Genomic DNA, 21,680 nt, shown 5'->3' with positions numbered 1-21,680 from the left:
CCGCCATTTTGAAAATTTGCCATTTTTATACAAAATTCTGAATTTCGGAATTTTTGGCAGAAAAAAGATTCAAGATAGGTATAGGAAAAGGGGGGTCGGGAAGGTTGCCCAATATGTCCTCTGCACGCTGAAAGTCTTTTGGTTGCTCCAGTGTCGACAGTGTGGCGCTACGGTCGTTTTGATGTATTGCATGCAGGTTGAGCTGATGACGTCACCATACGGTTCCCGGGACTCCATTGGAATTTGGTGATGTGTAGGGGCCGCCATTTTGATCTGGGGCCGTAGGGTGCACTTTTGTGCGCAGGCATGCAAAATTGCCCACCTTCAGCTTTCATAGTGTAGTTGTAGTTCATGATTTTGTGAAGCTGTGCAAAGATTTTAAAAATTGCATGATTTTCCTTGCGTATTAGTGTTGCCCACGAGACGAGACTTTGGCCTGTCTCGTCTCGTGGAGTCCACGCACAAAAATGGGGATGCGCGTTGGAGCTCTGTTGGCGACCACGCCATCCTTTCAAGAATATGCAAATTACGTGCATAATGGGAAACATGACTTCCACGAATGCCTCCTGAAAGTCAACTGTGACATGTGGAGGGAAATGGTGGTCGGCATCACGTAGAGGAAGGTTGTACGAGGCGTCATCATTGCTTACGGTTCTCATTTTGCTGCGGTTTCGAAATGGCTGATTTTGGACATGAGAAAATTGACATTTTTGAACATTTGCCCGACACCAGCGACCCCGTTGGGTGTTCTGGGGAAATGACGCTAGGTGGACGTCACTCACCAAGGACGCACCTACTGAATGATATATATTTGCAATTTCCACCGCTTTTAGTTTGGTCTCCATTTTGGGATTTTGCCATTTTTACACGAAATTCTGATTTTCGGAATTTTTGGCAGGAAAACGATTCAAGAAAGGTAGAGGGAAAGGGGGTCGGGAAGGGTGCCGAGCATGTCCTCTGCACGGTGAAAGTTTTTTGGTTGCTCCAGTGTCCACCGTGAGGCGCTCAGATCATTTTGATGTATTGCATGCAGGTTGAGCTGATGACGTCACCATACGGTTCCCGGGACTCCATTGGAATTTGGTGATGTGTAGAGGCCGCCATTTTGATCTGGGGCCGTAGGGTGCACTTTTGTGCGCAGGCATGCAAAATTGCCCACCTTCAGCTTTCATAGTGTAGTTGCAGTTCATGATTTTGTGAAGCTGTGCAAAGATTTTAAAAATTGCATGATTTTCCTTGCGTATTAGTGTTGCCCACGAGACGAGACTTTGGCCTGTCTCGTCTCGTGCAGTCTCGTAGAAATGCTGTCTCGTCTCGAAAATATTCGTTTGTCTCATGACACATGGTCAATCTCGTTTCGTCTCGAATTTTTAAAAAGCCTGTCCCGTCTCGTCCCGTGGACAACACTATTGCGTATGAGAGTGACGTCACGTGTAGCCGTAAACAGTACGAGAAGAGCCTAAACGGTGCTATGTACGAAGAAAGTGAGATAGCCATTTTTAGTCACTTAAAGAAAATGGAGGAAACGTCGAAATTTTTGTTCCGGGGGTGCTCCCCTCCCCACAGGGAGCATCGAAATTTCAGCCATTTTGAATTTTTTGACGAAGCCGTTATGACATCAGGGTCGGATTTCTCCATTGATTCTGAAAGCAGGTTGAATGTTGTCCACGCACAAAAATGGGGATGCGCGTTGGAGCTCTGTTGGCGACCACGCCATCCTTTCAAGAATATGCAAATTACGTGCATAATGACAAACATGACTTCCACGGATGCCTCCTGAGGGTCAACTGTGACATGTGGAGGGAAATGGTGGTCGGCATCACGTAGAGGAAGGTTGTACGAGGCGTCATCAGAAGTGGTAATTTCAAAGTTGCTTGCGGTTTTCATTTTGCTGCGGTTTCGAAATGGCTGATTTTGGACATGAGAAAATTGACACTTTTGAACATTTGCGCGACACCAGCGACCCCGTTGGGTGCCCTGGAGAAATGACGCTAGGTGGACGTCACTCACCAAGGACGCACCTACTGAATGATATATATTTGCAATTTCCACCGCTTTTAGTTTGGCCGCCATTTTGAAAATTTGCCATTTTTATACAAAATTCTGACTTTCGGAATTTTTGGCAGAAAAAAGATTCAAGATAGGTATAGGAAAAGGGGGGTCGGGAAGGTTGCCCAATATGTCCTCTGCACGCTGAAAGTCTTTTGGTTGCTCCAGTGTCGACGGTGTGGCGCTACGGTCGTTTTGATGTATTGCATGCAGGTTGAGCTGATGACGTCACCATACGGTTCCCGGGACTCCATTGGAATTTGGTGATGTGTAGAGGCCGCCATTTTGATCTGGGGTCGTAGGGTGCACTTTTGTGCGCAGGCATGGAAAATTGCCCATCTTCAGCTTTCATAGTGTAGTTGTAGTTCATGATTTTGTGAAGCTGTGCAAAGATTTTAAAAATTGCATGATTTTCCTTGCGTATTAGTGTTGCCCACGAGACGAGACTTTGGCCTGTCTCGTCTCGTGGAGTGTCGTGGAAATGCTGTCTCGTCTCGAAGATATTCGTTTGTCTCATGACACAAGGTCAATCTCGTTTCGTCTCGAATTTTTAAAAGCCTGTCCCGTGTCGTCCCGTGGACAACACTATTGCGTATGGGAGTGACGTCACGTGTAGCCGTAAACAGTACGAGAAGAGCCTAAATGGTGCTATGTACAAAGAAAGTGAGATAGCCATTTTTTAGTCAGTTATAGAAAATGGGGGAAACATCGAAATTTTTGTTCCGGTGGTGCTCCCCTCCTCCCCAGGGAGCATCGAAATTTCAGCCATTTTGAATTTTTTTACGTAGCCGTTATGACATCAGGGTCGGATGTCTCCATTGATTCTGAAAGCAGGTTGAATGTTGTCCACGCACAAAAATGGGGATGCGCGTTGGAGCTCTGTTGGCGACCACGCCATCCTTTCAAAAATATGGAAATTACGAGCATAATGGGAGCTGATGACGTCACCATTTTCAAACGAAGTCTAGTTTTACATAAATAATGCCTGTTTTGAACTACTCTAAACAAAGGTTACAACGACAAACAAATGAAAAATTTTAAAAATGGTCGAGGAACCAGTGCTGGACCATTTGGTACGGATTGACCCTGAAATTTTAGGCAATTTCCAAAAAGACGTTAAATTTTCGTTAGAAGGAATAAAAAAACAAAAAAAATATTTTTTGTAGAGAAAGAGCATGTCTTTGCAATGCCTTTCAACATCAAAAGGTTTTGGTTCCATGATACCCACATGATGAAAATTCAGATTTTCGTAACCTAGTTTTCCCACGACAAAAATTAAGCTACAAATCCATTATTAGTCTTTTTATATTCATTTGTAAAATGTTTTGAGTGCTGATATATTTTTTTCTGAAATCCTCATTATTTCATTGAACTTTGTGTAAAATTTCAAAAAGATCTGAAGATTGGTTAAGAATAAAAGAAATGAAATGTATGCAATGGTATCTTGTATCGAGGATCTCATGAGTGACAGACAACACTGATTTGATGACATTTCAAAGTGCTGTAAAATGAAAACCGTTTGAGATAGAGTGAAAAAAAAATTAGAGGATTTCTGTCAACCATAAAGGAAGGATGTATACCAAATATAATCGAAATTGGAGTTGGGTGGGTGTCAAAATCTTAGTTTTTTGCGTAGATTTGATGTGGAATGACCCTTATGTGTGTGCGGGATCTCGAAAAGTCGGAACCGGGGTCGGGAAAGAAATTTCTCGTCCCGATCCCGACTTCGGGAAATGACTTCCTGACTTTTCGGTATCCCGAGCAGTCGGGAAATACCGAATGGTTATTTTAAAAAGTCGTTAATTCTCGACGTTTTCTGTGTTGTAAGTTTCTGGAACTTATCGGAAATTGTTAGATTTTATTGCAGAAATGCAAAGAAAAAAATCACTTAAAGTGAAAATGGCGTGTAGAATTCAAGATTTCCAGAGCTTCGAGAAATTTCGAATATTTCCTGTCCCGAAAATTTCCCGACTTTGTCGGGAAATTGCGAATTTTTCCCGTCCCGAATGTGAGGATTTAAAATATTTCTCGTCCCGATCCCGTCCCGACCCAAAAAATTCTGTCCCGCACACCCCTATAGAAACTCGTAATGAATACGTGCTGTGATATCACTATTCTTATATCGTCCTTTTACCTATTCATACATTAAAAAAAATATATTAATTAATTTGAATATTTTAATTTATTATAATATTTATTTTTGTTTAAACATCATTATTATTATTATTTTGAGACACTTAGTTCGGACCCTCCGAAACATATTTCTAGATACGTACCTGTAAATAAGTATTGTTTGATAATTAAATTTTGGTACTTGACAAGTCTTTCAGGGGGTCCGCGGACTCCCTAAATACGTCCTTGTTCTGGTGGTTGCCTCCCTCCATAACAAGCCCATTCTTTTATGCAAGGACGAAATCAAATTCTTGCAAAATCTGAATTAATTCCTACGCTCAGGAGAATTTTCCGAAATTTATGACTTGCTACATTGGCGTCTGACTGCCACGCGGGAGACCCGGGTTCGATTCCCGATGTGGGTGATCTAAGGTCTCCAGAAGAAAATAAAATTCAAAGGTCGGAGTTTTTCCGGCCTCGTCCCCGCATAAAGCGGCTCCAGGTTCACCTAGCCTCAAATGAATGGGTACCTGGTGGTAATAGGCGGCCGGAACGTGGTGCTGATCACATCTCCTCCAAAATAGCATCGATCGAGAATGTGTGGGTCCCTACCCCCACATCCCCTAAATGCGCTTTCCTGCCGCGGTCCTATGTGCAGGAGGAACTTTACCTTTACCTTACCTTAAATAATCTTAAACGTTTATCATACACATTTTTATTGTTGGTTTACACGACAAACTCTTACCTTCCGTAATGATAACGTTGGAATAGCCTTTCCATTGCGCACCAATGTAAAGCTTAGGGCAAGCAAATGACGAACGATATTCTTATGGGACACAACGTCCGTATGTGCGAGCAGTGCTTAGCAACACTGCAGTTACCTAGCAACGCGCTTATTGACTGACGTCATTCCATATGTAAGCAGTTCTGTCAATCTGGCGGCGATATTGAAGATATCCATAGTTTAATTGAAGATGTAAGTATTATTTCATATTAATTATGTTCAAAATTATATAAGACAAGAAGAATATGTGTTTTTATATGTAAAGTAGTCATTTTCATGTGCTGTAGTGTAAAAGAAATACCGCAAATCACGAAATGAAAATAGCATTTTGCGAACTTTTTCAGAAATACGATGAAGCGCACATTTCCATGTAATGCGAATAACTTTAGACGGTGTTAAAGATTTATATGTATTCACCTGATACCTCTTCAGTATACGGTTACGCTGACGGTACAATCGAAGTCAATACGAAGCAGTTTATTATTATTATTATTAATAATATTTTACTTCTGAAGCGACGGAAAATGGTGCCAGCTGTGTAGCATACGGTTACACAATTCGTTACACAATTCGACCGGGTACAATTTAATAAGGCCAAGTAATACATTCGTTACTGGACATAGAGAAGTACATTTGTGGATACAAGCAGCATGAAGAAAGGATTTGTATCAGATTCGTCACGGTCGTTTCTGTAGTTTGCAATTTTTTCACAGGCATGTGCAAATATATATATCCCTTCGTGTATTTGTGTGTGTTTTAATGGTGAAAAATATTGTTTGAAGTAAATTCGTGCAGGAAAAATACCATGTCTTATCTGAGGTGTTCCCCAAAACACTCAAATGCAAAGGCGAAGTTGATAGCATATATATTTTGATGTGGCTTTAGCGGTAACAGTTTCATACGTCGGAGACACATTTCTTCAATTTTACACAAGAAACTAGTTACGGAAATGAGTTTCTCCAAGGTTTACAACGTTCGTCGAGGTATTTTCTTTCATCATGGAATATATTTGACCGGGAAACCATGTATTTCTCAAGAGAAATATCTCACCGACGCACAATTGCCATTGCTTTCATTTGCCTGCTCTACGACAACCGGATGCTGCGTACGTTTTATGACGTAAGTCCCTGTCAGTGTTTCAACCCCTTTTTTTTTTACTATGCTTGCCTAACATAACCTAACCTTATTGGAAATGGTTCGTGGGGCTATCCATGTATGGGTCGTGGGGCTATCGGTCAGCTACCGTGCATAATGGTTCATGGGGCTATTCGTGATTGGTTCGTGGGGCTATCCGTGTATGGTTTGTGGGGCTATCTGTCAGCTACCCATGCATAATGTATAATTTCCACTGGTGACGAACACGATAGTAGGTATTTTTTGGTGAAGAAGATTGAAACCCTGCATACCCATAACATGAGTTAAGATGTGCCCGCCATATTGTGTGTTCCGGAAGCAAAGAAAGGAATAAAAGAAAGCACTCAGAATGTGAAAAATTGCATTTGTTTTCATGTAAAAAGCATAATGGCACCTTGAACTATGTTCCGCAATACACAATTGGTAAGTACGAACCATGAGAAACACAAAATATCCGATTTTAATGTGTCTCCGATCTATGAAACTGTTACTGCTTTAGCTACATCTCTAATAATTGTGCAAACTTTACTACATGCTTTCTGAATAGTGTAATGTTAAATGGAAACGACAATCGACAAACAGGGTGTCATGATTTGCATATTTTGCCATGTACTTATGCAATGGTGAAAATTTGGCAAACCCCTGTAAAATAATTAAAATATTTTTCAACTAAAAACAATTTTTTTTTAACGAAATCATACCTCTCAATTTAAAATTCTGTTCTTCAGTGGAAGGAAGCTTAGGAAGTGATTATATTATTAAAATATTGCATAAACATAATTTTCAGATGTTTCCTTTTTCTAATTTGCCTATGATAATAATAATAATAAAATTTTATTGTCATTAGGCCAAGTACAGCAATAGGCAAAGTCAACAGTTATGCAATAACCATACTTATACTTCAAGAGTGCTTTTCATTTTCTTTTATAGAATTGGCCACATGTTGTGGAATATCAGTTTATGTTTACCTGTATACAGTGCTTTCTTCTGTTTGGTGATAAGCCAAACCCCTTTTTCCCCTACCTCACAAAAAAAGATAAAATTAAGCAAGAGACATTTTGTGTTAGCTCACTAACTTTGCATGGGTCATCCAATCAAGCCCAGAAAAATGTAATTTCTCTTCAGAAATGTTATTGTGAAGGTTGAATCACACGAGACTAGATTTCCTTCTGGACTTGGATTAGTGGTGTGGTACTTTCTCACCTACTAGTTTTCGCTTCACACAATACTCGTTACCATACTTGCTGGTGGACAAGGCATTGTGCAGAGCAGACAAGCTTAAAAGATGGATGCGTGACATGAGAAAGAGCATCCTAGGAGAATAGCTACTGCTGCTATTTTCCTCTTATTTGTCAAAACTAAAGGTCTAAGAAGGAAAAGAAAAAGAATATTAGCTAGACATTGGTTCAATGGAATAACTGGTAATCAAAGTGTATTCAACGTGCTTTATCATGAAGTCGTGTATGTTTTTATACATAAGGTTTGCAGGTTTCATTCATTATAAAAAGTTTGTTCAACTAAATATGTCAAGCATTTTAATACACTGGTAATAATAAAGATTTTCATTATTGGCTAATCATATCTGTCATGTACAAATTTCTTTGCTATGGATAAATTCCTAAATGTCAACAAACATGAATGCATCTCATTTCTTGAAATTTTTCCTTGTTGAGCAATGAAAAAAATTGCACCAAAAACCAGACAAAAACAGATTTTCCTTGCCAAACTCACGGATTATCTTCATATGACCAAATGTTCACTCTCATTTCTTGTTACTGCAGCATCGAGCAAAGAAGCAAGTTGCAATTAGAACACAGTCTAGTCAGCAAAACAAATCTGGTGGCCATCATTTCTAACCTGGTACAAAGTCCAGCGTCAACAAGGGCATTCCAGTAGGAAATCTGGTTCCGTGTCATTCGACCTAAAGTGAAATAGGTAGGTTAGGTTAGATATTGACACTGTCTTCTTGTAGTTACATGCATACATTGCCTTTTTATCTTAACACACACATCTACTGTTTAAATTTATGTGTGCTATTACCAGAACATGCTTTTTGTTATGGGATTAATGCATGAATATGAATTCAAAATATTTGATTATAACAGTGATGATGAAAAGTTAAATTCTATACAGGGTTCCTCAACAGTAAGACATTTTTACTGCTTTTCTTTATTGTATTGTGCAAATGTCGAGTGAAGTTTTAAACATTTGTTGCACTTTGTCTCTTGGAGATCAATTGCTGTTGATGTTGATGAATATTAGAAGTGGGTTCACAACCCAGGACCCGAGATACTGCTTTGGAGTCCAAATATGTTGAATGAGTGTTATTTCATACCTGTTTATATATTTCATTGCACGGGAAATGAACAGTTTGATTATTTGGCAAAGCAAGAGCTCTGTGTACTAGCATTTTCCAACCATTTTCAAAATCAAACCATACTATTCAGTTAGAGCAGATTGTATAGAAGTTTTTATTGAGAGACCAATGTCTCTTGCTGCTCGTACTTACATAGTACTTTGAAAGCATCGAGTCCACAAATGCGGGTGACATCGTTATTTACTGTCGTGCTGACTTTTCTGCCAAGGTACTTGACTGCGAAAGTGTTGCTCACAGTAACAATATAGAAATGCTATGTGCATCATTGAAAGAAAACAGAATTGTGGCATATAGATCCCCAAATATCCCCTACACTAGGCTGCCAGCTCTTGAAGACTACATTGAACACTTGTTTCCTACTGTGGATAATCTAATTGCAGCTTGTGACATGAACTGTGATTATTTATCACCAAATAAACTGGAAACAGTTTTTCTCAAATCAGTAGTAAACTTTTCAGCATAACAAAAGTAATTTGCAAACCCAACAGAATCACAAGTACTTCTAGGGGATGTCATTATTGTAGATGATCCATCCATTGTACACTTTGCTGACACAACAGTGCCAATCAGTAATTCAGGCCACTGTTTGACTTACATCACATTGTGTCTTAAGAAACACGATAAACTTTGCAAAATAATATCGTACAGAGACTACTCATCATTTGATATGGTGATTTTTAAATGGACACAAAACTTTTTCATTGGGACAATATTAAGTGCTTATAGAATATTGACGAGGAAGTAAACTTCCTTAATAATTGTATTAAGACTATTTTCAATATGCATGCCCCTACACGTACTGCATGAATAACCAAGAAAAAAGTACCATGGATAACCGACAATACAAAACTGTTAAAGAAAAGAAACAATGCTCTCAGAAAATATAAACTGACGAATAAATCCATCACATTGGGATTATTATAAAGAACTCTGAAATTTCACCACATCAGTTGTAAGTAGGGAATCGATTTTTAGGTGCTAAAAATAGGGATTTCGGACTTCTTAAACTCCATTTTAGGACTTTTAGGTGCTTATAATAAATTAATAGGCATAATTATTAGTTAATAATCATTTTACTAAATAACTGGTTTTATATGCAATTTTTATACAAAATTTACTATTTTTAGTGCAATGAATACTATTCTTTGATTAAAATATTAAAAAATATACAATTTGTCCAATGTAAAAAAAATATATTTTGAAGCACTGCACCACTATATGATTTTCAATATTCTCCATGGTGAAGTTCTTCCAGTCGTCTGTGAGTGAGCGCTTGTACAGTCACAGACACTTGTGGATTGCAACAATCCCATTAACTTTCAATGTGATCGATCGTTACAACCAAGGAGTGTCCATGACTGTACATGGATAACCTTCTCTCTATGCAGCAGGAAGTTATTGGTGCAAACTTCATAAATGCAGCTGCTGCTGATTCCCAAGGCAGGCTTGGTTCTTCCTGAGGCATAGAGGTAACATCGTCGCCTTGTAACGAAGAGGTCATAGGTTCGATATCCCTTGGAGGCACTATGTATCCTACATTAAACTGTAGGTCAAGTCCCGATTAGTCTATCGCTGCATAAGGTGTGCTCAAGAAACTCAAACCACAGTCAGGTTTGCAGTAGTCTTCTATCCTTGATGAACAGCCTCTATACTAGGGTAGTTGTAGTTTCTGGCACAAACCCTCCCCTTTCACCTGTCTGTTTTGTCTTTAGGGGAAATAGGCAATGTGATTGGTAACTTGTAGGGTTTCCTTTCCTACTCGTCACAGCAAGCACTCGAAATGGATGGAGTTATCCTTGAAATCTTCCTGCACTCTTACACTGTTGGAGGCCGGGACTGTTTTAACTGCATGATTATGTAGCTAGGATTCCGTCCTAAAACAGCCTGCACTTTTGTTTTGTATGCTACACTTACAGTTCCTTTAACTGCCTGGGAAGTTCAGCATTTAACAACAGAACGCCTCATCCAGTCAGTTCCCTCCACATTTTTCCAATTTCTTGATGCAGGCTGGAAGATGGTGGAAATTTACACACCCCTTGCTGTTGCATTACATTTGGATTTATTCAAGGGTCTCAAACCTTTGTGGTGGAAATTTAAGGTCGTTCTTAATAAAAGTTATTTTTAAAGTTAAGTGAATAGTTTAAAAGGAGTTTTTCAAGTCAAAATAGGGCTTTTAGGCATTTATAGGAATTTATAGTTCATTTAGGCATTTTAAGGTCCTATAGAATTTTAGTAGAGGGGTGCTGAGTACATGAAACACAAAGATCTCTAAATAGCATACGTCTAGGATGAAGCAAATAAAATAGGTATGGACCTAGAAAACCGTTCCCTACTTATAAGGCAGGAGAAGAAAGCCTACCTTTCATTCCACATCAATTGAAACCTCCATGATTCTAAATTAATGTGGGAAGAGATAAAGAAATGTGGTATTTTCAGAATGGTGTAGCCGAGTGTTCCACACTTTTTAAATAATCCATATCTGTTAAACTCCCACATTATTGACAGCTCTAGTCTCTCTAACCAAGAAACTGATCTCATCCTCAAAGAGTGCAAACGCTTCCTTACAAGTTCATTTACTGAAAACGATGGCACCTTCTTGTTTCAGCCCATCAAAGAAGCAGAAAGTGCACAACTCTTGTCCAAAATCCATTCTAACTCCTGCGGCACAGGTGGCATAAACCTAAAAATGATGAGCCTAATTCTCCCACACATTCTGTTATCTATGACTCACTTGATGAATTTCTCATTAGATAAGAATATCTTTCCCCTTACATAGTCCATGGGCCAGCCCAAATATCGGTACCAACCAAGGTGGCAAAACTTCAATGGTGTAATATCTGTTGCACAAATATAAGTAATATAATAATGATAACCTTTCCAAATGAGTACCTCTTTCATTTTTCTTGGAGGTAGCATGTCTTCGCATCAATTGCGATTGTGCAAGTTCAAAACTTACCCGAAAGATCCAATTCTGTGGAATAATTCACTGTTCTTCTTCATTTGATCTTTTTAATATGATTGTTTAACCAAAGTTTATGCATATAATAATAATTATTATTATACAAGAAAAGATAGTGTGTTGGGACTTTGTCCCATCTGAATGTTTTGGTTATAATTGTCTTTGCTTCATCATGAAGCCTGAAAAAGTTAACTTGATGAAAACGTGTTAAATATTACAATTTCTTTGTTGTTGGTAAGACATCTATGACTGAAGATGGCCATAACAAGCAATCTTCCATCAAAGAGGCCCCGAGTGGAGAGCATTATTACCCACTGTTTTCACCATATGATATGGACAACTTTACTCAGAGCAGCCAAAATTCGTAAACACACACTACTTTTGGAACTTGCAAAATATATCCCAAATGAACACATTCTGGCAATCCAGTACCACTGAAAGTCAAGAAATCAGCTTTACAATATCCATGTGATTCCTGGGTTTATGATGCATCCCAAGTAACTTCACAGAATATGGATGGACGAATGGTAAAGATGAAAATCTTGTCTTTCAGTGGATGCATTTCCCATCTGCACCTGATGTGGTTTTGGAACAGTTAACATGCAATTGTGTTCATTCCTGCAAACTGAATTTGCTTGTCCAATGAACTCAAGTGCACATACAAAGGCAAGTTACAAACATGAAATAACCAGAAACAGCAGGAAGTTGAAGTATCTGATTTTCAAATCGAGAACTCAGACAATGTTATATGAGAGCAGTATGATGGAATTTTATAACGTTCTGCTGCAGTGCTTGTTCTAATTTGTTTTATAATAATAAACATCTGAACTTACAATACTGTTGAGGTTAACTATTAACAATAATGTTTTGTACCTTTCATGCCTAAAACTAATGACTGCAAGAATTTAGTTGCTACTATTGCATTCCATATTACAATGTTCAATCAACTTTTGCTAAAAGAAGGTAATATAGAATAAATTTATGGCTTACAGTGCTTTGAATTAAGTACTTTCTCAAGAGTATTCCTATCTATCACTCTGAAAAGCATTCATGAGGTCTGCAGACAAAAGTGGTTATATCTCCCATTAAGCTACCACTCTGCTGAGGTTATCATATCAGAAAATTTCCCTCATACTTGGAGCATTACAAAAATCATTACTAGAACTTGCCACCTCAGGTAGTACCAATAAGTGAAATTTTGAACCCAAGCTCATGGACTATATATGGAAGGACACTTGAATCCTGCCCTTACTGAAGAAATGACATGTGACCGACATGAACGACTTATGACCAATTAGTATTTTACCTGTTTTATCAAAAGTTATCCAGAAAGCAGTGTACAAGCAAATAGAAAGTTTTATTGCCAAAAATCAAATATTGCCTGCCCTACAGTTCACTTTCCGACCTTCCCACAGGACTGCAACGGCTCTCGTGAAAGTAACAGATGATATGCTATACCCTGTCCCAGCTAACTGTAGAATGGTGAAGGAGAACAAGTCTCTGCGCAAGTAGTGACATGAGATGGCTCCACTAATGAACAGTGAGAGGAACGAGATTGCTTAATGGGCAACTGGAGTTACCCGTTTTCCTTGCTTCGGTCTGGCAGCATTGCCAACTTTTGAAAACAATAATATCGTTCGCACTTGGCAAATATTTTTGTCTCCAGGTTCGTACGCTTGGTTTAAGAATTTCTTAGGGGAATATCCCCCCCCCTTCATACGCACATATATATACATGCACACATGCCTCGTATATTTTAGCATTAAATTAGTGGCTTGTATTGCATTATATGCTAGTTAATCTCGAAGGAAACGTGAAATATAGTAAAAAATGTTGACAAACTGATTCCTAATAATGTAACAGACTAGTGGCGAATTTTAGACGGGAGGAGTCGAAGTTGAGATCACCTAAATGTCCTCGAATCGGGTAATTTGTGGTTGTAATCACTTGACTGAAAATTTCTAATTTGCCACGTACTGCTCTTATATAATGAATGAGTAAACAGTCGTATCTGAACAAAATAAAAAAAATTACAAGAAATTAGCACTCAGAGTGAAATAGTAAATATACCTCTGTATGGTGGCTTGTCTGGCAAGAAAAAGTAAACTGTCCTTGCACCACAAGTTTTGGCAACCATAGCCACTACTGCCTCTGTAAACAACACCAACAAAAGCAAAAAGATCGACTTACCAAACATTAGCAATCAAAGCTGATGCAGCTCTTGATCATCTTGGAATATTGTATCTGAAGAATTGGGTCCAGGTTTAGAATCATATAATGACGTCTTTGACACAGACTTATTAATTTTTCTTGTTGGTTTATATGGTTCATGCAGACCTCCCTCATTTGTAGAGGTAATGTGGTTGCCTTGTAATCAGTGTGTCCCAGTTTTGATACCCGGTGGAGGTACTGTACATGGCACATTGGTTCGGATCCCACTTTCAACTGTAGGCCAGTGGCGCAACCACAGGGGGGCATTGCCCCCCCCCCAACCTTGGACAGAAATGGGGGCAAGGGGGTCAAACACTGATGGCCAAGGGCACCTGCAGGGGCCAATTTCCACCCCCAATTTCAAATTTTATACAAAATAAAAGTACTTTTCGTAAAATATTCTTGATAGCTTCGCTCACAACACCTCCTGCTTTTCTTCATCTTATCAAGATCAGAGCCATAGCTAGGGGGCGGTGGGAGTCGATCCTGGGCACCAAATGATGTAAATGAAAAAAAAAAAGTTGTAAAAGAGAGAATGCCTTGGTGCCCCGTGAAACTATTAGCACCCTATTAAATCTGTATTAATTTCAGTCTGCCAAAAAAAATTGCATCTAAAAATTTTCTTGCTAGCTTTGTTCGCAATCTGTGATTGTTTTCTGTAATGCATTGTACATTATCAGAGAGAGAAGTAACTTTTCTTAATTGATTTTGTCTTAAATGCATGAACAATTATTTTGAGGAAAGGGAACATTCACATTTGTATAATTAATGGTCGATGTAGAAAGGAGGTTTCCGTTCTTCAATTTGATCAGATTTGTTTTACTGCAAGCACATTCACAGTCAACATTTGAATGTAGAACAACAAGTGCAAATACATGCCATGAAATTTCTGTACATGTACGGTAATGACCATATGGTTGGCAATGCTGTGCTTCACCACTCAGTTTTCCTCCTCCTCCTCTGCCGCTATGCATAGCCCTCCTCCACAGGTAGCTGGGACAGAGTTTACAGACACTGAACAAAAGTAAGGCTGCAGTCTTGGTGTTGCTTGACTTGTCCAAGGCATTTAATCTTGTATCTCATCAGTATGGGGCAGATTTATATGCACTAAAAAAGGCCAAAATATGCATTAAAAACAGGCAAAATATGCACTACAAATTTTTGAAGGGTGTTCTAAAATTGTGTATAACAATCTACATCTGTTTTATGACTGCAGCAATATCTTCCTACGTTTCGGTAGCATGCTACTGCCCACATAATTCAAGTATTTGAAGCAATTCCCACCCATAGACCCATATTTCCAGCATAATTGTCTAATGTACTTGTTCAGCATTGATAGTGAAAGAAAATAAATGCATTTCTTTCATTTGTATTTTTACAGATAAAAACTATTTACAAATAAGAAATTTATGACTAGTTGCTGGGGCTTATTTTAGGTTTTTGTCCTAAATAACAGGTTCATCATGCACTATGATAGTAAAAATACCCTTCTTTACATGCAAAATTTGTAAAAGAAATTAATAAAGTTGCATAGATACCCATAACAACTAGTCTTACACAGTCATAAAAATATGGTTGAACTGAGTGGCATATACTGGGTACAGAATCTGGGCTATATCACTATATCAAAGGTAAAAAAAAAAAAGGTAAAGTGTTCCCCTGTGCATAGCACCACACCATGAAGGCGTATAGGGGGTGTGGGGGTAACGCCCCACACTTTCTTGATCCGGTCGTGAGTGGGGGTGATGTGATCAGCATCACGCCCCTGACCACCTTTACCCCCCAGGGTTTCCCCCAGGTACCCATGTTATTCAACGCTGGGTGGACGCCGGGGCCGCTTCCACCGTTAGAAAAGTTCCCGGATTTGAACCGGCCAGGGATCGAACCCGGGACCTTGAGCATGGTAGTCAGACGCGTTACCGACTGAGCCACCGCGGCCACATATATCACAATGTTCAAATAGACAAAAAAAAATGATTGTGGAGAGTCTTGTTCATTTTTAGGGATTTTGAAATATCATGAAATATTTATGTAGGCCTAGACGCAAGAATAAAATATATAACAAACTTCTTACCTTGTACCAGGTGGTTATAATTAAAGTGACGGTGTTCAGAGTGGTACAGCATGGGCTGTAATGAGAGTAGCAGTCTGAAACTTCGTAGATATGCTAATGAAGCAATGAGCTCACTAATTCTAGTGAAGTTGTTTTACCAGAATGGGAGCAATAGCAACACAGCACTGAGGAAATATCGCCAACAGAAAGGGCTGAGAAGAGGGCCCATATCAATTAATGGGCTGAAGAAGATGAGGAGGAAATTCGAGAAAACAGGTGAATTGGGTGTTGCACCAGGGAGAGGAAGGCGGCCCATCCCCGTGGAAGTTGTGGACGAAATTGCCGTAGCTGTAGCGGACCGTGCAGCACATGCTTCAACTTCTGCAACCAGTGCTAGAGCTGTGGCACGTGAATTGTCACTTCCCTGGTCAACAGTTCACAAGGTTTTGCAGTGCATTTTACACTGGTATCCCTACAAGATTCATACTGTGCACCAATTGAAACCCCAAGATATTCCACAACATCGTGAGTTTGCCCATCGGTTTTTGGCACGCATGGAAGTGGATGACATGTGGCCGGGGAATATTCTGTGGACTGACGAGGCGCATTTTACTCTGGACAGTGCAGTGAATACTCAGAACTGTCGCATATGGGGTTCCACTCATCCACATGTTGTGCAGGAACAACCATTGCACTCAGTTTACGTGACTGCTTGGTGTGGGTTCACTAGCTCCTTCATTCTTGGTCCGTTTTTCTTTGAGGAGATGACACCTCGAGGGCCTGTTAGGTGTACAGTGCCATCTGCACGTTATAGGGACCTCCTTGTGCAACACGTGATTCCAGCTTTGCAAGAACGGAACTGTGAACACACCACCATTTTCATGCAAAGGGGCAACCCCACATGTTGCTTGCCACGTGAAAGATTTGCTGCGAGAAACCTTCACTAATGACCGCATCATCTCTAGTCCAGATCCCCCGACCTTAATCCATGTGACTTCTAGCTGTGGGGATATTTAAAAGATCATGTCTATCAGGGATATGCCCGGTCTCTGCATGATCTGAAGACTAGCATACAACGACATGTTGCTCAGATTTCACCAGACATGCTGCGAGCAACCATCAACCATGCCTTGTTATGAATGCAGCATGTTGCTGAATTGGGAGGCCATGTTGAACAGTTCTTGCAACCATAGTTACTAATAAACATGCCAGAACCATTGTTCTCATGTGTTTGATCTTAACTATACCACGTTTTGCCTGCTTACAGTGCCATTTTTTACCCTGTAGGCGAGAATTGGAACTTTTTTTTTTTTTTTTTTGCATAATTCGTGAACGCATTGCTTCGTTAGCATATCAACGAAGTTTCAGACTGCTACTCTCATTACAGCCCGTACTGTACCACTCTGAACACCGTCACTTTAATTATAACCACCTGGTATATTTCTTTTGGAGTGTCTGAGTCCTACATATCTTCACGTTTTGAAGCTTGGAGCCTCCTTGTTGGTGTAGTGGCAACATTGTTGTATTGAAGCAAAGGTGTCTCAGGTTCGATACTAGGTGGAGGCACATAGTGGTTCGGATCCCACATTAAACTATAGGTCTAGTCCTCTCTCTGTGCACAAAGTGGACTAAAAATAAAAATTCAACAACGATTTGAAGCTTATCCTCATATGTAAGCAGAGTAAATTGCTCGTTAATTATGTCATTCATTTAGTTCACTACACAACACAGCACATATCATTCACAAGAATATATCCATGCACTCACTCTCCCCACTACTCAGTGACCAGACTCGAAAGAAAAACATTCCGTGCACCAAGCAAATGAACTCAACACGATTCCACTTGAACTACAGAACAAGAGTACCTGGCAGCTGACACTGTCCTTTGTCAGTTCGGTTATTTTTAGGTCATAAGCATAAACCATAAACGGACAGCCAACAAAGTCCCCAACTTTCCATCACCCCCGCATCTGCTCAGGTGTTTGAAGAGGTCAGCGGCCTGTCCCTTTTGTCCTAATTGGCTGCAAGTGGTGTGCTTGGCCCAGAGTGGAAATTTCTCTGTCACAAGCAACCAGTTTCCCTTTTCTTTGCTCCAAAATTCCCCATTCCTGTGAACATTTCACGCTGGGAACAGGGGGTTCGGAACACTGACAGAAGCCCTGCTAGAAGACTGCCATCCTAAACTCACAGGACTCCTTTCGCATTCAAAGAAAGCAGGCAAGATTGCCAACTCGTAAGAAATTGGTGTAACAACTTCTAAGAAATAAGTGTGCCAACTCCTGCAATGCCATCGTCTTCTTATTAAAATTAACAATTTCATGCACATTTTCTGATTGATTTTTCTGCTCTTCTGAACCTGGGCTTTGCAGATAGCCTAGAATATACGCCTCTCGTTGAACTACTCTATTGCACAGGGCTTACAAAGCCCTGAAATTCTGGCCCAAACTAAAAGGACCCATTTTCTACTGTAATATTCTTATATATAGGGAATACATGGACAAAAAGTGGTAATAGCCAAATAAATCAGAACAGAAAGAAACCCCCCTACTTCTTCAATGTTGACTTTGGATGCCATTGTAGATAAATGGCCGAGTTCTGATTTTAAAAAAAAATCGTCAGAAATTCGAAGAATGAGCTAGTATCTCCCTGCAACAGAAAATGACTCCAAACTTTGAAAAAGCTGTGCTTAGTCCATACAACATGGAAGGAGGGACCCATTCTGTTCACAGCAGAATTATGGACATGATGGACAGTAAGAAGTTATGTGTGTGACAATAATAGTGTATTTAAATTTCCATGTAAACCACAAAAAAATATTCTGATGCCTAAGATATTAATTTAATACTTAAATGCTCAGAGTAGACTTGACAAATCATCTATCCACCGCAAGCTGGGAGTGGATATAAACAGATGCACATAGCCCAAGAACTTCTACACTATAGCAGGGTGGGAGTTGATTTTGTGTACCTTATCTAAAAATGAGCCAACATCCGAATTATGGAATTAAGTCAGAATTTCCCAAGTCAAACGTTTTTGTTTACGTTCACTTCATTCTGTGGAGAATAGTATGAGGGTTGCTGGAAAAGTTTCTGCAAACTACCACCAACAGTGGCGCTAGTGTTCCACTATTATAAATATCGGAAAAATAGATCTTTTTATGTTTAAATTATCTTTGATTGTTTGTTTAAGCCTACTCGTTTACTTTTCACAACAGTTTGAAGAAGTAGTTACGTGTGAGAAATGGAAATTTCTCGTGAACACTTTCGGGCAATGATTTTTTACGATTTCAAATGTAGTTTAATACCGAAACAATGCATCGAGCGACTTCATTTGGCTTTTGGGGATGAAGCACCATCCAATAGGACTGTGTACAATTGGTTTTCCAAATTCCAGCATGGTCGCACATTTCTCAGTGATGAATTTTGTGAATATCGTCCATCCACGTCTGTTTATGCTGTGCGTGAAATGATTGAGAGAGATCGGCATTTGACATACCGTGAGATTCAGGCATCCTTGAACAAGACATGAAAGCAATACATATGATTTTGCATGGTTATCTGAATGTACAGAAACTTTCATGCCGTTGGATCCCACACAACTTGACCGAAGCTCAAAAACAGGCTCGTCTAAATTGGTGTAAAGAAATGCTCAAAAAATTCAATCAATGCAAATAAAATTTGGTTTACTACGTTGTTACAGGGGACGAAACTTGGATCTATTAATACGAACTTGAAGCTAAACAGCAATCCACTGTTTGGGTGTTTTAAAGTGAGCCAAAACCAACAAAAGTTGTTCGTTCGAGGAGTGCTGCCAAGCAAATGATTGTTTGTTTCTTCGGTTATACCAGACATGTGGCAACAATATCTTTAGAAGATCGAAGGACTGTAAATGCTGAGTGGTATACAACAATTTGTTTGCCAGAGGTCATCAATGAATTGCATAAAACAAACCCAAATCGTTGCATTATTCTTCACCATGACAACGCCAGTTTCCACTCAGCACACCAAACTGTTGATTTTTTGTCCAGTAAAAATGTCGAATTAATGATGCCTTGTCTGTACTCACCTGATTTATCATCTAATGACTTATTTTTGCTCCCAAACATGAAAAATAAGATGTGTGGTGAGCGATTTGTGTCGCCTGAAGCAGCTGTTGACACATTCCGAACAGTGGTTTCTGAGATATCAGCTTCAGAGTGGAAAAAATGTGCTTTCAAAATTGGTTAGAGCATATGCAAAAATGTATCGATCTTAAGGGTGAATACTTTGAAAAACAATAAAGCCATTCCTAGAATTTCACATGTCTTTTTTCATATTGATTGCAGAAACTTTTCCAGCAGCCCTCGTATACACTGTAGTATTTTAATATTTCCAGGTCAGGAATGGGAGATTCCAGTAAATTCTTTGGAAGCATAAGGATATATACCGTGCGTTCATTTCGATCTTCGGCCGAGAGATCGGGAGAAGCGTGGCGGGCGGCGCTGACGGAGATGCCGACATTTCCGGCCTGCAATGCCCGCTTATTTTTATGGACATATGCAGACATTTATATAAATATTGCAAAACGAGCACTAAACTGTGTTATAAGAGTACGGTTTTAATTTTAGTAGCTTAGTGGCTGTATGTGCTGATGATTTTGACACTCCCATCTCCTGTGAAACACGGCGTAGAGGCTTGTTTGGAGAACGTTCTAACGCTACACCAATTTCATCGAGTTTTGCTTTGGTTAGAATCCGTCGTTTTAGCTTAGGTGTTTTACAATTTAACGATCCAGTTTCTCGTAATTTAAGGACAAGATGTCTAACCATATCTCTATGTGGATGTGAAACGCCTGGGAATTTCTGTACAAATTGCCTACACACTTCTCGACACGAGTCTGTTTTCACGTAAGTGTTATACATAAAAAATCTTTGTTCTAACGTGAACCTTGCGGGTGGGATTCCAATCGTCTCACTGACACAACACACATACACACTGCAATAACACAAACAAGTAACGGCAAGTAACCAAGAATAACACTCTTGCGCACAGTTCGAAATTAACACGTTCTTGGTTTACATCTGCTTGCCACTAAATTCACAGCTCTGTCTTCATCTAATCGCGAAGGAACAAAGAACTCGAGCTCAGAGATTTCGGATTGCAAGGAAGCTCACGAAAACCATTCACTTTTAACGGTTTCGTCTGCAGCGTAATCTTGATACAGTGTTGCACATTCGAAACCTCCAAACGATCCCCATCGACACAAAACTCTTTCAAGGTAATAACTTAAGCAGGACGTTACTGGTCAAAACTATGATTAAAATGTTTTATTATCGGTGGCTCTTAACATCGTTTCTAAAGCGTATTTATTTGTGTACATAAGGGCAGAACTTGGATGAATTACAGAAGAACTTTTGCATGTTATAACACAGGTTAGTACTCGTCTTTTGCAATATTTATATAATTGTCTGCATATGTCCATAAAAATAAGCGGGCATTGCAGGCCGGAAATGTTGGCATCTCCGTCAGCGCCGCCCGCCACGCTTCTCCCAATCTCTCGGCCGAAGATCGAAATGAACGCACGGTATGTAGCCAGTAGCGGTGATTGTGTGCCAAATCTGGGGAGGCAAGGTATTTTTTCTTGGGAGACAAAGCTTAGCAGAAGCCATAGTGTGGGAGCAAAACATGGTGGTGATGGAGGGGGCATCTGCCCCCATGCCTTCTTATTCACCACTGCTGCATGTAGCATCTCCCCCACAGGATGGACAGTTCCTATCAGAAGGGGAAATTCCCTATTTATACCCCCAAAACAAATACCACTCAGACATAGGCAGGCATTCATGCAGATTTAGGAAGATAACATATCAGAAGCTAACCAACAAATAATGCCACCCTGCTGCTGTCACTGGCACTTGGAACTGTGTGGCTCATTTCTTTTTGATGTATGTGATAGGATGAAGTTGGTTTTTGTGATGTTTGCAACAACTGCAGATTCCAGTTATTGGATGCCCTTGACCCAACT

The 21,680-nt window shown here is 39.7% G+C and overlaps 1 protein-coding gene across 1 annotated transcript in view; it reads left to right on the top strand.

The window, feature by feature from the left end:
• Positions 1-5,078: 5,078 nt before the first annotated feature.
• LOC145984303 (uncharacterized) overlaps positions 5,079-21,680 on the top strand; it is a 141,833-nt gene continuing 125,231 nt past the window's right edge. The window contains exon 1 of the mRNA XM_083117951.1: positions 5,079-5,137. The gene's annotated coding sequence lies outside the window, so the exon portion shown is untranslated. The remainder of the gene's footprint in view (positions 5,138-21,680) is intronic.

This window comes from Lepisma saccharinum, chromosome 2 (assembly GCF_977018435.1).
Source record: "Lepisma saccharinum chromosome 2, izLepSacc3.1, whole genome shotgun sequence".
Lineage (NCBI taxonomy): Eukaryota > Metazoa > Arthropoda > Insecta > Zygentoma > Lepismatidae > Lepisma > Lepisma saccharinum.
The sequence above is the reverse complement of the archived record's forward strand: the minus strand, read 5'-3'. Positions and strand labels throughout refer to the sequence as shown.